The sequence below is a fragment of the Megascapheus bottae genome, chromosome 6 (assembly GCF_031878675.1).
Source record: "Megascapheus bottae isolate mThoBot1 chromosome 6, mThoBot2.hap1, whole genome shotgun sequence".
Classification (NCBI taxonomy): domain Eukaryota; kingdom Metazoa; phylum Chordata; class Mammalia; order Rodentia; family Geomyidae; genus Megascapheus; species Megascapheus bottae.
Window position 1 is genome coordinate 79,604,394 of NC_143514.1, and position 17,679 is coordinate 79,622,072.

The window sequence follows — 17,679 nt, forward strand, 5'->3', positions numbered from 1 at the left end:
TAAATAAATAAATAAGTGCAGTTTAAAAAAAAAACATTATCACTGTGAATAAATAATAGTCACTAAAAAATTTCAAAAGTGAAACAAGTGATTCTAACCTCCTGAGTTGGTCACATGACAACATAACAACATACTACCAAAATGACTCATTTGCTTTAATGTGTTACTAGCCATAGAACAGTTCAAAAATAACAGTGCCTATGATACTGCAAACTGTAGTGTGGGTGAAACCAGTTTAGTATTACTGTTTTGTGATCGTTCATTTTGTCTTTAGAAAATACTCATAAGGGACAGCAAAGGGAAAATATGTTCTGAGAATACACTGAACTAATTCCTTTCTGTGTGGTTATTAAAGTGAAATTGTTAAATTCACAGAAGTAATTGTGAATAATTATGGAATACATTTCTGCTACAATAATAATGTACATGATGGTGTATGTTTACCTCGAACATTAAGAATGAGTCTAGGGGGTGCAGGAGTTTGGCCTAGTGGTAGAGTGCTTGCCTAGCATGCACGAAGACCTGGGTTTGATTCCTCAGTACCACATACATAGAAAAAAGCCAGAAGTGGTGCTGAGGTTCAAAATGGTAAGGCTCTAGCCTTGAGAAAGTCCAAGGACAGCGCTCAGACCCTGAGCTCAAGCCCAGGACTGGCAAAAAACAAACAACAACAACAAAAAAGGAAGAATGAGTGTAGGACTAAGAGTTTGGCCTAGTGTGCACGAAAACTTGGGTTCAATTCCTTTGGTACCACATACATAGATAAAAAACCTGGAAGTGGTGCTGTGGCTCAAGTGATAGAGCTCTGGCCTTGAGATAGCCTAAGGACAGTGCTCAGACCCTGAGTTCCAAGGCCCAGGACTGGGAAAAAAAAAAAAAGAATGCGTTTAAGTAGGTCTTCTAATGGCTACCTAAATATAATTTAAGCACCCCTTTTTGTTCTTAAGGGGTTATTGTGGTTGAAAGGGACTTTTTAGATCATCTGTCCAGTTTCTATATAGATACAAATCCAAAGCTTAAAAGGTCCAGAAGACTTACAGAATGTTAATAATTGAAAAACTCACAGAAAGGAAAATAATCTTTCTTCTCAATTTAGAGATGGTTTTACTATAGTTTCGACTTGCTATTGAACATATAAACAGGTATTTGTCTGCATGGTTGAGTTTTACTACTGCTCTAACTAGAGTTTAGGGGTGTTACGTAGTACCATAGTAATTTTGTGTGGGGGGGGTCATGGGGCTTGAACTGGGCCTGGGTGCTGTCCCTGACCTCTACTGCTCAAGTCTGCTGCCCTACCCCTGGACCTGGGCATTGTGTCTGAGCCCTTCAGCTCAAGGCTATACTACCTTACCTTTGAGCCAAGCTCCACTTCCTGCTTTCTAGATGTTAACTGGAGATAAGATTCTCAAGTCCTTTTGTTCCCCAGGTTGGCTTTGAACCTTGATCCTCAGATCTCAGCCTCCCAATTAGCTAGGATTACAGGTGTGAGCCACCATGCCCAGCTAGTACTATAATAATTCGTATGTATTAGAGAATGAGTGGTCTTATTGGAAATATGCTGTTATACATAGCATATTTCTACATTCACTGAAGAAAGTATTCTCTGTGCTTTCTCAATGATTTAAGAGTTAGCTAATTTTTTTTAAGATAAAGAATCTGTATAATGAACATGTAATAGAGTCAGAAAGTGTCATTGAAAATATTTTATAGATGAGGAAAGGGAAGCTCAGAGATTTGTGATACTGCAGACAATGCTTGTGGTAGAAGCGGTGTAAATCATGTCTGCCAATTGAAGCACCTTGAAAGTATATGTGCTTTCAAAGAAAGTCTTTAATAGGAGCTTCATTCTTTTGATTGTTTTTTTTTTTTTAATTGATACTGGGGCTTGTACCTTAGCTTTTATTTATTTATTTATTTTTGGCCAGTCCTGGGCTTTGAACTCTGGGCCTGAGCACTGTCCTTGGTCTTTCTCAAGGCTAGAGCCCTACCACTTGATCCACATCACCACTTCCAGCTTTTTCTTTTTTTTATATATATATATTTTTTATTGTAATTAATAGAAGGGTTACATGATATTTGCCAGATAAATGGTGCCTTAATTCCCACACATTGATACCCTTTCACATGTCTTGGTCCCCATTTCCCTTACCCCCTCCCCCACCCCTCATCTTGTTTTCCCCCGTTCCCTATCCAATTTCAGATAACCAAATACAATTATATCCTATATATCAGATAACAAAGTGAGATAGTGTAACAATATGAGATAACCAAGGGACAGTAGAAGTGATGAGAGATAACATAGTACCTTAAGAACAACAATGATTAATTATATGGCTTATGTTTACATCATATTTTAAATGACAAGTTTAACAAACAATTGTTCAAGGAGGAAATCTCTAATTACATTCTCTGGGACTTAGTCTTTAGAACTTAATCAAAATTAGGCTAACGGTTTGTATGTCATAGCCAACTTTTTCTTTATATGTGGTACCTAAGAATTGAACCTAGGTCTTCGTGCATGCAAGGCAAGCATTCTACCACTAGGCCAAACTCCTAGCCCGATTTAGGCTCTTTTCTGTGTCTGTGGTACCGATGCCCAGCCCATAAAGCTTTTAAACAAAAATTTCAACAGAAGTGTGGCATTTATGGCTCATGCCTTTAATCCTGGCCATTTAAGATCTGAGGACAAGAGCTCAAAGTTAGCCCAAGGAAGGAAAGTCTGTGAGACTCTTACCTCCAGTTAACCACCAGAAAACTGTGGTAGAGCATTGGCCTGGAGCAAAAATCCCTCCTCAGGGACCATGCCCCAAGTTCAAGTCCCATGACTAACACCCCACCCTGCCCCCCAAAAAAAAGCTTTATGGGAAAAAAAAAGTCTGTGTTTCTGACTATGCTGCTGGTTTGTTGGGTTTTAAATTATGAATATGTGTATGTGTCATGGGGCTTGAATTCAGGCCTGGGTACTTGTACCTGAGCTCTTCACCTCAAAGCTAGTGCTCTAGTACTTGAGCCACAGTGCCACTTCGAGTTTTCTGATGGCTAATTGGAGCTGAGATTCTCATAAACTTTCTTTCCTGGGCAGGCTTTGGACTGCCGTCCTCAGATCTCAGCCTCCTGAGTAGCTAGGATTACAGACATGAGACACTGGTTCCTGGCAAATTTTGTATTCTTTTGTCTGCCAGGTCACTCAGTCCTGGCAGCTTTCTGATCCGTTCCTGATGTTTTTCTCTGTGCATAGTTGTGGAATGTGCAGATGCATTTTGCCCTGCTAGTCTGTGCATTTTGCTTCTTTTTTATGCTTTATTATACTGTCCCGAGCCTCCTGACTACAGTGCTGAAAGGATATCTTTGTCTCTTACCTGATCTGATAAAACATTCACTATTAGTGTTATGTATACTTACTGCTGATTTTTAAAATTAGTCTAAGAATGAAAATTGAATTTCGCCAGTTTTTTTTCTAGAAAGATTATATGGCAATTAGCCTTTGTTTTATTAATGGTAATGAATTACATTGATTTCAAATATTAAACCATGTGGGCCAGGAGTGTGGCCAGTAGTAGATTTCTTCGGTGCCTGAACTGGCTTTGAACCTAGATCCTCAGATCTCAGCCTCCTGACTAGCTAGGATTATAGGCATGAGCCACCCTGCCAGGCTTCTGTCCCTGAGCTTTTATGCTCAAGGCTAGTGCTACTTGTGCTAGTGTTCTACCAGTGGCTCTGCGCTTGAGCCACAGCTTCACTTCTGGCTTTTTTGGATTACAAGCATGAACCACTGGCAGAGGGCATTTGTGGGCATTTTTTAAATTGCAGGTAGAAATAAACTTATCCATAGTTTATATTTTTTCATGTGTCACTTTTTGGGGGTTTGGTGATACTTGGGATTGAATCTAGCTAGAGCCTTGATCTTGCTAGGCAGGTACTCTACCACTTGAACAATATTTATAAAGTCCCATGTGTCACTATTGGTAATAAATAAATGTTCATAAGTACATTTTGTTCATTTTCTGTAGGTTATTAAAAGCTTCATGTATTCATGCATTGCTCCTCCCTTTTTTTTTGTTTTCTTTTTTGACAGTGGCAAGGCTTAGAACTTGCAAGGCTGCCCTTGAGCCTCTTTGTGGCCAGGGCTGGTACTCTACTACTTGAGCTACAGCACCACTTCCACCTTTTGAGAGGTTACTTGAGATAAGAATCTAGGGGCTTCATGGGCCAGGAGTTTGGCCTAGTGGTAGAGTGCTTGCCTAGCATGCACGAAGACCCGGGTTCAATTCCTCAGTACCACATATGTAGCAAAAAGCCAGAAGTGGTACTGTGGCTCAAGTGGTAGAGCCCTAGCCTTGAGAAAATCCAGGGACAGTGCTCAGGCCCTGAGCCCAAGCCCAGGACTGGCAAAAGAAGAAAAAAAAAAAAATCTTGGGACTTCAAACCACTATCCTCAGATCTCAGATGTCTTTAGAGAGAACTAGAGTTTGGTGCTGAGGGTGTGGCTCAAGCACGCCTGTAATCCTATCTACTCAGGAGGCTGAGATCTGAAGATCAAGATTCAAAGCTAGCTCAAGCACAAAAGGACCTGAGACTCTTTATCTCCAATTAACCTTTAGAAAACCCAGAAAATGGGAAGTGGGGCTTGGCTCCAGAATAGAGAGGTATCCTTGAGCTGAAGAGCTCAGGGACAACACCTAGGCACAGAGTTCAAGCCACATGACCAAAAAGGCTACATCTCCAAGAGAGTGTATGTTTATTTTCTTATTTATGTACATACGCATCTCCTTCAACAAAAGACTCACGGCTTCTGGTAGCTTAGCGTTTTTTGATCTACAAATACTAACATTTATTCAGCATTGAGTGTGAATCTTTGTTTTTCTAAGTCATACCCTGACATGGGTATTGATGTTATTAAACCTCCCCCCCACAGCAGGATATGCAGATGAGTTTACTAGAAGGTTCACTTTTCTCTTCCTCTTATTCTAATGAAATAAGTCTATAGGAGAGAGACTTTTCTTTCTTTTTTTGGCCAGTCTTGGGCCGTGAACTCAGGACATGGGCACTGCCTGTGGGTTTTCTCAAGGTTAGAGCTCTACCACTTGAGCCACAGCACCACTTCTGGCTTTTTTCTATATGGTACTGAGGAATCAAACCCACGCCTTGGTGCATGCTAGACAAGCCCTCTACTACTAGGCTCAACTCCCAGCCTGAGAGAGACTTTTCTATTTGGTCATCTTGACTTCACTAAAGCCTCCAGGTATGGAACCCTTTGCAATATTTTTGACTTAAATGAATGTGGGGTATTTCTTATTTCCCCAAAGCAGCATCACCAAGGGACCTTTCATCACAATTTGAAGGAAGTATGTGGTCAAGATCCCCCTGACTGCCAGCCCAGGCCCACCCCTTCCCCTGGATGCTTCCTCTACATAGTTCTCTACTCATCTGAGGCAACATTAAATGGTTACTGTTTGCTGACTTGGGTTAAGTAGGTTTGGGTTTTTTCCCCCTGCCTTTCATGGTTTTTTGGTTATTTGTTGAAAAGAGTAATGGGAAAAGTTAATGTTATATGACTTCCTATTGCAGAAATCCAATGAATTTCTAAGCAGCAGCTCATATAAATCAGTCTTGATAAGCTCTGTTGCTGGTGTTTTATTTATGGGTGTCTGGTGCATGCTGTATTGTTAATTATTACATTAGAGAAAATGTGAAAGGAAGTCATGCAGTTGAGGTTTCCTGATAAAACCAAGACCTTTGCAACTGATTATCGGCATAATTATAAATAAGTTTACATTTTTGTTCATTGTGCTTTGGCCAATTAGAAACATTTAATGTTTGGTTTTGAAAACTGTTTAGAAATTTACCAGTGATGGTGGCTTTGGGGCCCAAACTCACTTCCATTGTGAAGTTCGAGGTAACAGCATTTTAATCAGATTAGAAGCCAGGTGACTCATGTCTGGAATTCTAGCTACTCAGGAGGCTGAGATCTGAAGATCATGGTTCAGAACTATCCCAGGCAGAAAAGTCCATGAGACTCTTCTCCAGCTAACCATCAGAAAATCATAGGTGTCAGAGGGCTAGCCCGGGGCGATGTCCAGACCCTGAGTTCAACCTCCATATTCCCAGAGAAAAGAAAAAAGCGATTTGATGCTGAAACCTGAAGGACTGAAGTTCAAAGCTAGCCCAGGCAGAAAAGTCTGTTAGAATCCTCCAATTAATCCACAAAATGCCAGACTAGGCACATGGTTCAAATGAGAGCTGAGAGCAAGAAAGGTAAAGTATGCGTGTGAAGCCCTGAGTTTAAGCCCCAGTACTGCCACCAAAATCAAATAAATTCTAAAGTATACTTTTAGATAATGCTTGAAACATATGCAAGGACAAATACTATAAATGTTAACACTTTGTAGCATAATGTTAACACTGTAGCATATTCCAGAGCTTACCTTACTACCACAACTCCACTTCCAGCTTTTGCGAGTGGTTAACTGGAGATAAGAGTCTCGTTGAGACTTTTCTGACAGGGCTGGCTTCGAACTACGATCCTCAGCCTACTGAATAGCTAGAGTTACAGATATAAGTCACCAGTGCCCATCATATTATTATTATTATTATTATTATTATTATTAATTACTACCAGTAGTAGGCTTGAGCTCTGGGCCTGAGTACTGTCCTTGGACTTTCTCAAGGCTAGCGCTCTACCACTGAGCCACAGCACCACTTCTGGCTTTTCCTATGTATGTGGTACCAAGGAATTGAACCTTCTTCATGCATGCTAGGCAAGTATTCTATCATTAGGCCAAACTCCTGGCCCCCATCTTACCATTCTTTAGCAAGAAAAAGATAATCTGAGCTTGGCACAAGTGGCTCACTCCTGTAATCCTCAGAACTAAGATCTGAGGATTGTGGTGTGAAGTCAACCTGTACAAGAAAGTCCAGGAGACTAACTTTCATCTCCAATTAATCACCAGAAAAGCTGGAAGTGGAGCTGTGGCTCTAGTATAGAGTGGTAACCTTGAGCACAAAAGTATAGGGACAGTGCCCAGTCCTTGACTTCAAGTCCCAGGACTGACACTAAAAAAGACAGCAAAGAAAGTAGAAGAAAAGATGAGAAAGGAGGGTTTTTTGGTGTGCATGTGTACACGTTTGTGTACAGGTATAGGAGTTTTTTAAATCAGGGCCTAGGCACTGGAGCTCAACTTTTGCACTGTAGGCTAGTGCTCTACTACTTGAGCTACAGCTTCACTTTCCACTTTTTGGTGGAAACCCAGGATGGGTTTTTGGTTTTGGGTTGTTTTTTTTTATGCCAGTCTTGGGACTTGAACTCAGGGCCTGTGCACTGTCCTTGGGCTTTCTCTCTTACCACTTGAGCTACCACACCACTTCCAGCTTTTTCTATGTATGTGGTACTGAGAAATCGAACCTGGATCTTTGTGTATGCTAGGCAAGCACTCTACTACTGGACCAAATTCCCTCCCCCTCCCCCCTAGGATGGTTTTAAACCTCAATCCTCAGGTGTCAGCCTTCTGAATAACTAGGATTATAGGCATGAGCTGCTTGAACCTGGCTTAGACCACAGCGCCACAGCGCCACTTCCATATAGATATAGATATAGATAGATAGATAGATTCCATATATATATTCCATCTCTCTCTCTCTATATATATATGTATATATATGTGTGTGTATATATATGTGTGTGTGTGTGTGTGTGTGTATATATATATATATATATATATATATATATATATGAAAGGGGAATATTCCCTTTTTTCAATCAGTCTGCCCTGGGCACTGTCAGAGCCACAGGGCTACTTTCAGTCTTCTGATGATTATTTGGAGATAAGAGTCTCACAGACTTTTCTGTCTGGTCTGGCTTTGAACTGCGATCCACAGATCTTAAGCCTCCTGGGTAGCTAGGCTTCTAGGCATGAGTTATCAGCATCCAGCTGTAGATCTTTCTTTCTTCCTTCCTTCCTTCCTTCCTTCCTTCCTTCCTTCCTTCCTTCCTTCCTTCCTTCCTTTCTTTTTTGCAGGGGGGTGGGTATGTGTCATGGGGCTTCAACTCTCTGGCCTGGGCGCTGTCCCTGAGCTCTTTAGCTCAAGACTACCACCCTACTTTTGAGCCACAGTCCAACTTCCCATTTTCTTTCCTTCTTCTCTCTTTCTTTCTTTCCTTCTTTCCTTCTTTCTTTCTTTCTTTCTTTCTTTCTTTCTTTCTTTCTTTCTTTCTTTCTTTCTTTCTTTCTTTTCTTGTGTGTTGGGAGGTCATGTGGCTTGAACTTGGCCTACTGCTGTCCCTGAGCTCTTCAGCTCAAGGCTACCACCCTACCCCAGAGCCAAGCCCCACTTCTCAGTGTTCTAGGTGTTAAATGGAGATAGGAGTCTCAAGTCCTTTTGTACCTGTCTTTGGACCTTGATCCTCATATCTCAGTCTCCTGAGTAGCTAGGATTACAGATGTAAACCACTGTCGCCTGGATCCAGTTTCCATTTTCTAGTGATTAATCTGGGCTTTGTGGTTGCCTGGGCTGGCTTTGGACCACCATCCTCAGATCTCAGCCTTCTGAGTAGCTAGGATTGCAGGAGTGTGCCCTCATGCCTGTTCTAGCAGTAGATGTTTCTTAAGCTACAAACTTACAACTTTTGTTGAAATGGAAGCTAAATCACCTTTTAAGAGCCTAGAAGACAGGAAGGGGAGGAATGTTAAAGAATTTCTAAGTGGCTGAATGGCAAATCCTCCAAGCTGCATATTGAGCCTATATTTCCAAGAGTGCTGCTAGAAGGAATTGGCCTCTCTTCCATTTGTTCCCGTTTCATTTTTCATTTTTTCAGTTAATTTTCTACTTTAATTTTTCACTTTGCCAGGACCTAGGAGGACCTAGGCACTGTCCCTGTACCTCTCTGTGCTCAGATCTAGTGTTCTGCCACTTGAGCCACAGCACTTCTGGTTTTTTCTCAGTGGTTTATAGGAGATAAAAATCTCACAGGAGGGCCGGGAGTTTGGCCTAGTGGTTAAAGTGCTTGCCTAGCATGCATGAAGACCCGGGTTCGATTCCTCGGTACCACATACATAGAAAAAAGCCGGAAGTGGTGCTGAGGCTCAAGTGGTAGAGCTCTAGCCTTGAGAAAGTCCAAGGACAGTGCTCAGGCCCTGAGCTCAAGCCCAGGACTGGCAAAAAAATAAAAAATAAAAAAAATCTCACAGGAGGCCTGGGAGTTTGGCCTAGTAGTGGAGTGCTTGGTTAGCATGCACTAAGACCAAGTTCGATTCCTCAGTACCACATAAATAGAAAAAAGCTGGAAGTGGTGCTTTGGCTCAAGTGGTGGAGCTCTAGCCTTGAGAATCCCAAGGAGAGTGTTGAGGCCCTGAGTTCAAGGCCCAGGACTGGCAAAATAAAAGAATTTCACAGGCTTTCCCTGCCCGGACTGGCTTCAAACTCTGTCAGATGTTAGCCTCCTAAGTATCTAGGATTACAGGCATGAGCCACTAGTGCCCAGTCCCAAATTTAAATTTTTGTGTTCATGTAAGTATATAAGGCAGGTACACTTTTATTTTTCTGGTGGTACTGAGAAATGAACTCAGGGCTTACCACTTGTTAAGCAGGCATGAACTACTTGAGCTATGCATTCAGTGCCTCTTCCTCTTGTTTTTGTATTTTATTTTAGTGTATGTGTATGTGTAGGTGTATGTATACATATACATGTACATGAATGTGTGTGTGCGCTCAAGTCCTGCAACTTGATCTCAGGGCCTGGTTGCTGTCCTTGAGCTTTTTCTGCTCAGGACTAGCACTCTTACCACTGAACCACAGCACCACTTCCAGTTCCCTAGTGGTTAATTGGAGATAAGAGTCTCATGGACTTTCCTGCCTGGGCCGGTTTCAACCCAAGCAAAGATTACAGGTGTGAGCCACCGGTGCCTGCATCTCTGCTTATTTTTGAGCAAGGGCTTCATTTTTTGTCAATGACAGTTTAGACCATGATCCATATATTAATTTTTTCCTGCTGTAACTTAAATGACAGGCATGTACCACTGTGCCTAACCTTTTCTGTTGAGATGGAGTCTTGTGAACTTTTTGCCCTGAGTTTGTTTGAAGCCTCAAATCTCCTGAAATGAGTTATAAGACACTGATCCTGATTCCGTGTTACCTTTTCTTAGTTTATCTATTAAAGGTCAAACCTTTCTCTTGATCAGTTAGCATTTTTCAGTAGATCCATTTGTACCCACTTGAGATGAATGACTTTGGTTTTGCTGTTACACTCCACCTTCTGCCTAGTTTCATGTTACATTTTGCTTGTTCTTTGATTTCAAGGCTGTGAGAATGCTAGAGGGAGTAAAGAGGTGGTTGACTTTCCACTTGTGGCCAGACATCAGCCTTCCTTAGCTGACAAATAATTATCATTCCGGAAAGCCGCACAAGCAGTCTGGATTCATGAACCTGCCAGCAGCTCTTCTCCTGGTGGACAGAGTTAAACTTTTCTGTGTCACAGCCAGGTGTTCTTACTCAGCAGATTCAGTTGCTGCATTCTGAAAAGGCCTCCTCTGCTTAGCAGCAGTTGGCACCTAGCCTTGGCCCTCACCATACCTGTTTCCTTTGTGTTCTGGGGCTGAATTCATACACCAAGAACAAAAGCAAAGATTTGTTTCTAAGAAGTGCAGTAATTTCTTAGAAACAAAGTGTTAGCCAGTTGCCAATGTCTCACAGTTGTAATTCTAGCTATGAAGGAGGCTACGAGGTGAGGATCTCTGTTTAAAGCCAGCTCAGGAAAGCTCATGAGGCTGTGGCTCAAGTGGTACATCAGTAACCCTGACCACAAAAGCTTAAGGCTAAAACCGAGGTCCTGTGTTCAAGCCCCCAGGACAGGCACAAAAATTTTATAAAAAGTTAGCACAAGTGACTCTCCATAATTTTATATAAAGATCTATAGCATAAACTTCTAGCTTGAAAATTACAAAGTCTCGGAAATTAAGACAGCTCAAATCCCCATAGTCTTAAGTGAAATGAGTAAGTACCATAGGCTGTTTTAAGTGGGTAATTGGCAAAGGTCAATGGCTATATATTTTTTAATTAATGTGTTAATGTTATTCCATTTATTACTTCAGAAAATCCTGCAATATTTTGCCTTTAAAAACTCTATAAAATGAGAGGGGGTATTAAATATTGGCAGAAGTTCTAAAACTTACTTTATGGCTCCTTTTCTTAAGGCTAACAAAATGTTTTTTCCCAGAACAGCTTGTTAATTCTCCACTTAGGTTCCTGGTTTCCTTAGACTCAAAAAAATTCCTCTAGAGTCAGGCATAGTGGCTCATACCCATAATCTCAGTGCTTATGAGACTGAGATAGAGGGATCATGCTTTTGAGATCAGCAGCAGCTACTTAGTGAGACCCTGTCTCAAAAATAAATACACACAAATAAACCCAACTGGAAAGTTGACTTAAACAGTCAGGGCCTGCCTACTGAGTGGGAGGCCTTGACAAGTCCTTGTATTGCTTTACACACACAAAAAAAATGCTGATGGGGAGGCCAGGAGTTCGGCCTAGTGTGCACAAAGACCTGGGTTCTATTCCTCGGTACCACATACATAGAGAAAGCCAGAAGTGGTGTCGTGGCTCAAGTGGTAGAGCTCTAGTCTTGAGAAAGTGCAAGGCCGGTACTCAGGCTCTGAGTTCAAATCCAGGACCATGCCTTTAGGGCTGTATAGCTTGTTCTCTTTCCTTAGCTTGTGGAGCAGCAGGGTCTATGTTCTAACTTAACAGGTAAATGCATTTCCTAGGGGTCAACACAAGACCAATGGAGTCTCTTCTTGATTTTAAGCTAACGTCTTTGTCTTTTCCTCCTCTCCTTGTGTGACTTCCAGTCCCTTTTTGTTTGTTTGTTTTTTGTTTTTTCCCTATGTATGTGATTAGGAGGACTCTAACCCTGGTCTTCATGCTAGGCAAGCATTCTACCATTAGGCCAAACTCCTGCCTCATCTAGTCCTTTTGTTAATAGGCCAGGAAACATTTTCTAATACAAGAGATCATCTCAGCTCTTGGTTCATGCCAAACACAGAGCTGAGTTTTTTATTGGATCCAGAGGCATGTTACCCTATCATGTTTAGGCCTCAACTCTACAGAATTCTCAAACCTGTATCTCTGGTACCAGGCTCTTGTGGTGCTTATGTTTTGTAAAGACAGTGTCACGTAGAGCCTTAAGAGAGGCAGATGGTCAAAATGGCCAAAAGTATGAGCATTTGTTCTCAGTCACTCATGTGGGCTCAGCTCAGTTCAGGTGCTAACAAAATTTCATGTTAATTTTTTTAAAGTCCTATGGGCATTGAGCCAGGATTTTGGCCTAGCGGTAGAGTTCTTGCTTAGCATGCACAAAGACCCAGGTTCAATTCTTCAGTATCACATACATGGGGGGGGGGGGGGGGAAGCTGGAAGTAATGCTGTGGTACAAGTAGTAGAGCTCTAGGTTTGAGAAAAACCCAAAGACAGTGCTCAGGCCCTGAGCTCAAGCCTAGGACTGGCAAAAAAATTTAAAAAAGATACCTGAAAGCCAGGTGCCTATGGATCACATCTATAATTCTAGCTACTGTTCAAGCAGAGGTGGCTCAAATCTGTAATCCTAGCTATTTAGGAAGCTAAGTACATCAATCAATCAATCAATCAATCAATCCTATGGTATGAGGCTTCTCTTTTATGAGTCGGGACTAGAAACTTCCAGAACCACTTATTTCTGGACAGTCATTTGGGGAATGACTTTGGAATGAGAAACCTGCCAATGTTTTGTCAGTCTTTAGAAATTCAGTTATAAGTGAAATGTGGCCTAGATATCCATGTCCGTTTTGGCTTCCGCATAAAACAGTGTGTTTTATTTGCTGGTTGCTCTTCATTATGTGCAGGCAAGGTTATACTATACTGCTGAATGATTTTGGTTATATTAGATTTTCCAGAACAAGCGCATGTCAGCCTTGTCAGGGTTAGTCAGTACTTTACATGGTTTAATGATTGCACATGTATTTGCCAGGTGCCAGTGGCTCACACCTATAATCCTAGCTACTTAGGAAGCAGAAAACTAAGAATCATAGTCTATAGCCTGCCTGGGCAGGTAAGTTCCTGAGACGCCCCATCCCCCACTCCAATCCTGGGGCTTGAGCACTGTCCTTGGGCTTTCTCAAGGATAGATCTCTACCATTTGGGCCATAGCACCACTTTTGGATTTTTCTATGTATGTGGTACCGAGGAATCCAACCCTGGTCTTTATGCATGCTAGGCAAGCATTGTACCACTAGGCCAAACTCCTGGCCCTCCCTGAGACTCTTATCTCCAATTAACTAGCAAAAAAACTTGAAGTGAACCTGTAGTTCAAATGGTCGAACTCCAGCCTTGAATAGAATAGCTTAAGGGATATCATCCTGGCCCTGAGTTCAAGCATTAGGACCAACACATCATATGAACACAAGCAAAACCAGACACACATGCATATACACACGTTTGGTTGGTTGGTTGGTTGGTTATTTTTCCTTTGTTGGTACTGAGGCTTGAACTCTGGACATGGGCACTGTCCCTGAGCTCTTCAGCTCATGACTAGTGCTCTACCACTCTGAGCTACAGTGTCAGTTCCAGTTGTCTGGTGATTAATTGGAGTTGAGTCTCACAGACTTTTTTTTTGTGTGTATATGTGGGTCATGGGGCTTGAGCTCTGGGCCTGGACATAAGAGTTTCACATTCTTTAGTAGTTATTTAGTGCCTGGGCTGACTTTGAACCAAGGTTCTCAGATCTCAGCCTCCTGAGTAGCTAGGATTATAGGTATGAGCTACCACACCTGGCCTGGCTCTTACAGACTTTTGTGTCCAGGATTGGCTTTGAACCATGATCCTCAGATCTTAGTAGCTAGGATTACAGGCGTGAGTCTGGCACCTGCATATAAGTTTTAACTCTTCCTAGCTGCTGATTTCCCTCCTTTTTTTTTTTTCGTGCCCTTAACTCCAAGCCCCAAGTTAAGAAAAGCAAGTGTATATGCGGTGTCACTGCATGTTCAAGTACAAAGTGTATCACTGGACACATTTGACCACATTTCAACCCCTTCCTGAATCCCTGTTTCCTTAGAACCCTTGAACTATTGCTTCCGGGGCGAATGGCTTACAATAAGACACTGAGCCTGAGGATTTGATTCCTCATGTCATCCCCTGATCACAAAAAGTAAGGCCTGGAATGGTGGTATCCAGCCTGTGTGGTGGCTGGGCCCATCCCACTCCATCCCACCTTCCCGCGATGTAAGCCCAGGGCTTCCAGAATACCTGAACATTATCATTATTTTGAGCTCAGCGACTGAATGTCCTTCTGAAAATTACCCAGACCTTTCCCTCAAGCTGTCTTCTGAGCTATTGAATTGAACTCTTTCCATTGTGTCTGAAATGTGAGAAATTTAGCCTCTCACATAAATATCATTATGATATGACCAGAACCTAACAAAAACATTGTGCTTATAATTTTAATTCTAGCTTTTAAGTATGTGAATGTATCATTTATGCCTAGGACTAGGTCACTGAGGTTGAAGATAGAAATGAAAATATATCGATATCTGTTACTTAAGATTTAGGAGGATTTGTGTGTGTGTGTGTGTGTGTGCCATTCCTGGTTCCCGAACTTAAGACCTTGGCCCTGTTCCTGGACTTTTGTACTCAAGGTTAGCACTCTACCACTTGAGCCACAGCTCCACTTCTGGAAAATTTTTCCTTTTTTTTACAAAATTTATTAAAGAATTTATTAGCATTGATTTTTACATCATATTTCAAATGACGTATTTAACAAACAAGTATTCAAGGAGGGACTCTCTATATACAAACACTGGCACTTGGGTCTTAGAACATAATTAAAATTAGGCTGAGGGTTTGTATGTCGTATATACATATTAATCTATGTAATAAAACAAGTCTAGAGTCATAAGTTTTTATGTCTGTATGGTTGTGTTTGTATTTCCAGTGAAAAAAATTTTTAACATGTTTCTCTGGGAAATGTTGACATAATCCTTTTCATTTTTATTTCATAGCTGAAATCATAAAGTGTATGAAAAATTATAAGATCCGTTCCAGATCCCACCTGATTTTCTTCTCTGGGTTGTTTTGGAAATTTCTTGGCATATATAAGAAGCATAGATTGTATTGCCGAAGACTCTGAAATCTTATATTGCTTTTAATAGATGGCAATTATTTAATATTCAGTCCAAAAGCAGGCTACCTCCGGCAGGCTATTCCTACAGTTATAATAATGTCCATAATTGCAAAGGGAGGCTTTGGTGTAGTAGAAACGACCAGATGCACTGCCATTTGATCAAAAAAGGTCACGGGAAAGGGGACATTTAAATTAAGTTATAAATTACAATTGAAGAACAATATTTTGATGTGTGAGACCAGAGATGGCAGAGTAGGGAGATGTAATTCATGGGTTCATTATAGAACGGAGGTGCCTGACAGCTGAGCCATGCCAAAAGGAAAATTTATTTGCAACATCACGCAGACAGAAAATGGCAGCTAAGATAAGAAGCCTGAGTAGAAACTTGAAACCTGCTAGTAATACGCAGAGTTTATGCTAATAAGCCTGCTCGAGACCCAGGGATGTTTAATGACTGCTGTAATATAAATGAGGTGTTCGGACATGGGCACATTTTCAATCTTATTTAAATTAAGACATTGCCATTGCTCTATAAAATAACATACAACCAGGCATTAAAGTTGATTCTCTCACCTCACTGTCCAACATTCAAATTTGCTGAAATTTTAGAATTGTTTAGGCAGGAGAGTTAAAGCTCAGAACAAGATTTCTATCTGTGGCAGCTTTGAGGAAAGATATAATTTAATGTTTATGGCAATTCATGAGAAGTTCAATCATGAGTTAATTAAACTGTAGGCAGTCATTAAGTATTATTTATTCTTTTGAGAAGCTTGCCAGTAAAGCACTTATATATATTAAATTATAGAAAGTAATAAGCAGGGAATGGTTTGTCAGGCAGAGTGAGAGTAGCAGATTTAACTTGGGCAATTACGCAGAAATATGTTTTTCTTCTTGTGGCAGGATCCTTCCTCAGTGCTAATCAGAAGGGGTCAAGGGTATAACAAGACAGTCTGAGATACACAATGACTGCCAGCGTCTTGACTCTGTCGAGCCTGTGGTTATTTGAAGTCTTCTTGTGATACCGAGGTTATAGCTATTGTAAATTCCACTATCTCCTGCACTGCTCTCCACCCTTTTGAGGTTCAGCACTGGGCTGGTGGTGGTGTGCCTGTTTGACAAATGGAAACCTCGACTTTGTTGCTTCGGGACATAGCTTGCAGCAAGTCTAACTGTCTGGCCTCAAGCCCCATAGGGATGTCAAGCCCTGGGACTTGATAGCAAAGAAAGAGAAGGCTTTGGGATCCTTGAGAGCTTTTAGTTTCACTTGCAAACGCAATCAAACCAGTTTTTAGCCACCATATCTCCTACTAAGTCCACCTAGCGTGTCAGTCCTCCATTCCACCGTCCCCCTGATCAGCCCAGGAGCTGGCCTATGGAGTGTTTCAGTAGCTCTTTGTTGAGTGTTGGGGTTGGGGAGGTCTCTGGATCCCTAATAGCTTGATTGATCTGGTGACCCCAGGACTTCTAAGGGGAAAGTGTAGTGAAAAGGACTGGGTCTCAATAGGGGTAGAGCTCAAGTTGATGTCCATGAGCATTCATTCATAAGGTATAAAAGACATAGCTTGTCAGTGTCTATTGCCTGTACACGCTCAGAGGCCACCCAGGACAGATTGCTAGAAAACGGCAAAATGGAGCAGCTGCTGGTGTTGGATTGGTGAAGAGTCACTCGTGTGGTCCTGCTTGCCAGCCTGTGCAGTGGGGGTAGCTTTTCCTCATGTGGAAGCACATGATGTGGAAAAGAGGCAGACTGGCAAATAGGTGTTGCTGTGAGAATTGAAGTAAGTTCATGCACATGATGGCGAGTAGTGGAGGCCTGGTCCAGACCTTGGTGCCAGCCCCTCTTCTCCCCACCCCAGTGCTCAGAGATGTTCAGTGTAAGGTCTGCTGGAAGGAAACGCCATGCAGTTCAGGAGAAGAGGTTCATTGTGTGAGGAGAGAGCAGACCTCTTGCCACCCAAGATGGAGTTGGGAGGAGCAAGAAGGCTTATGGTGGAAACTGAGAGATTATATAGGAGGAGCAGCATGGCCACGGTGGAAGTGGATGTGATCTCAGAGGATGGGGAAATACCTCAGATTGGGGGACCTCCCACTGCCCCCCAGGCATGCCAGTTGCCAGGGTTACATGTGTGCTGGGCATGGATTTCCAGGGTTCAGGGGGAGAGAGCCAAGAAAAGAAGTCATTTCTTCCAGGCGGACCTAGCATTCCCACCTTCTGATAGTTATAAAAGGGCACCGACTCTTTCTGGCTACTTCCTGCTGATAAGGCGGGGATGCTGTCTGTCCAGAAGGTCATGGTAGTGAACATGCATTGCATCCTTGGATGAAATCCAAAAGAAGTCTTATGAGGCAGGGGTCTCATCTTCAGGGATTTGAGACAGCTTTACCATGGTAGGGCCGAGAGAAGAGCAGGCACACCTTGGAGTCCTCATTGGTATAGAAGGGGCAAGAGCAGGAGCCTTTTTTACTCTTGACAGAAGAAACCATTATGGTGTCCATTGAGCTAAACTGCAGTGAGAGTGGTCAGCAGGACCTGATGA

General features: G+C 42.0%; 1 protein-coding gene across 10 annotated transcripts in view; it reads left to right on the top strand.

Moving 5' to 3' along the window:
* Positions 1–17,679, top strand: part of Rere (arginine-glutamic acid dipeptide repeats) — a 391,456-nt gene that overhangs the window by 273,705 nt on the left and 100,072 nt on the right. The window lies entirely within an intron of this gene.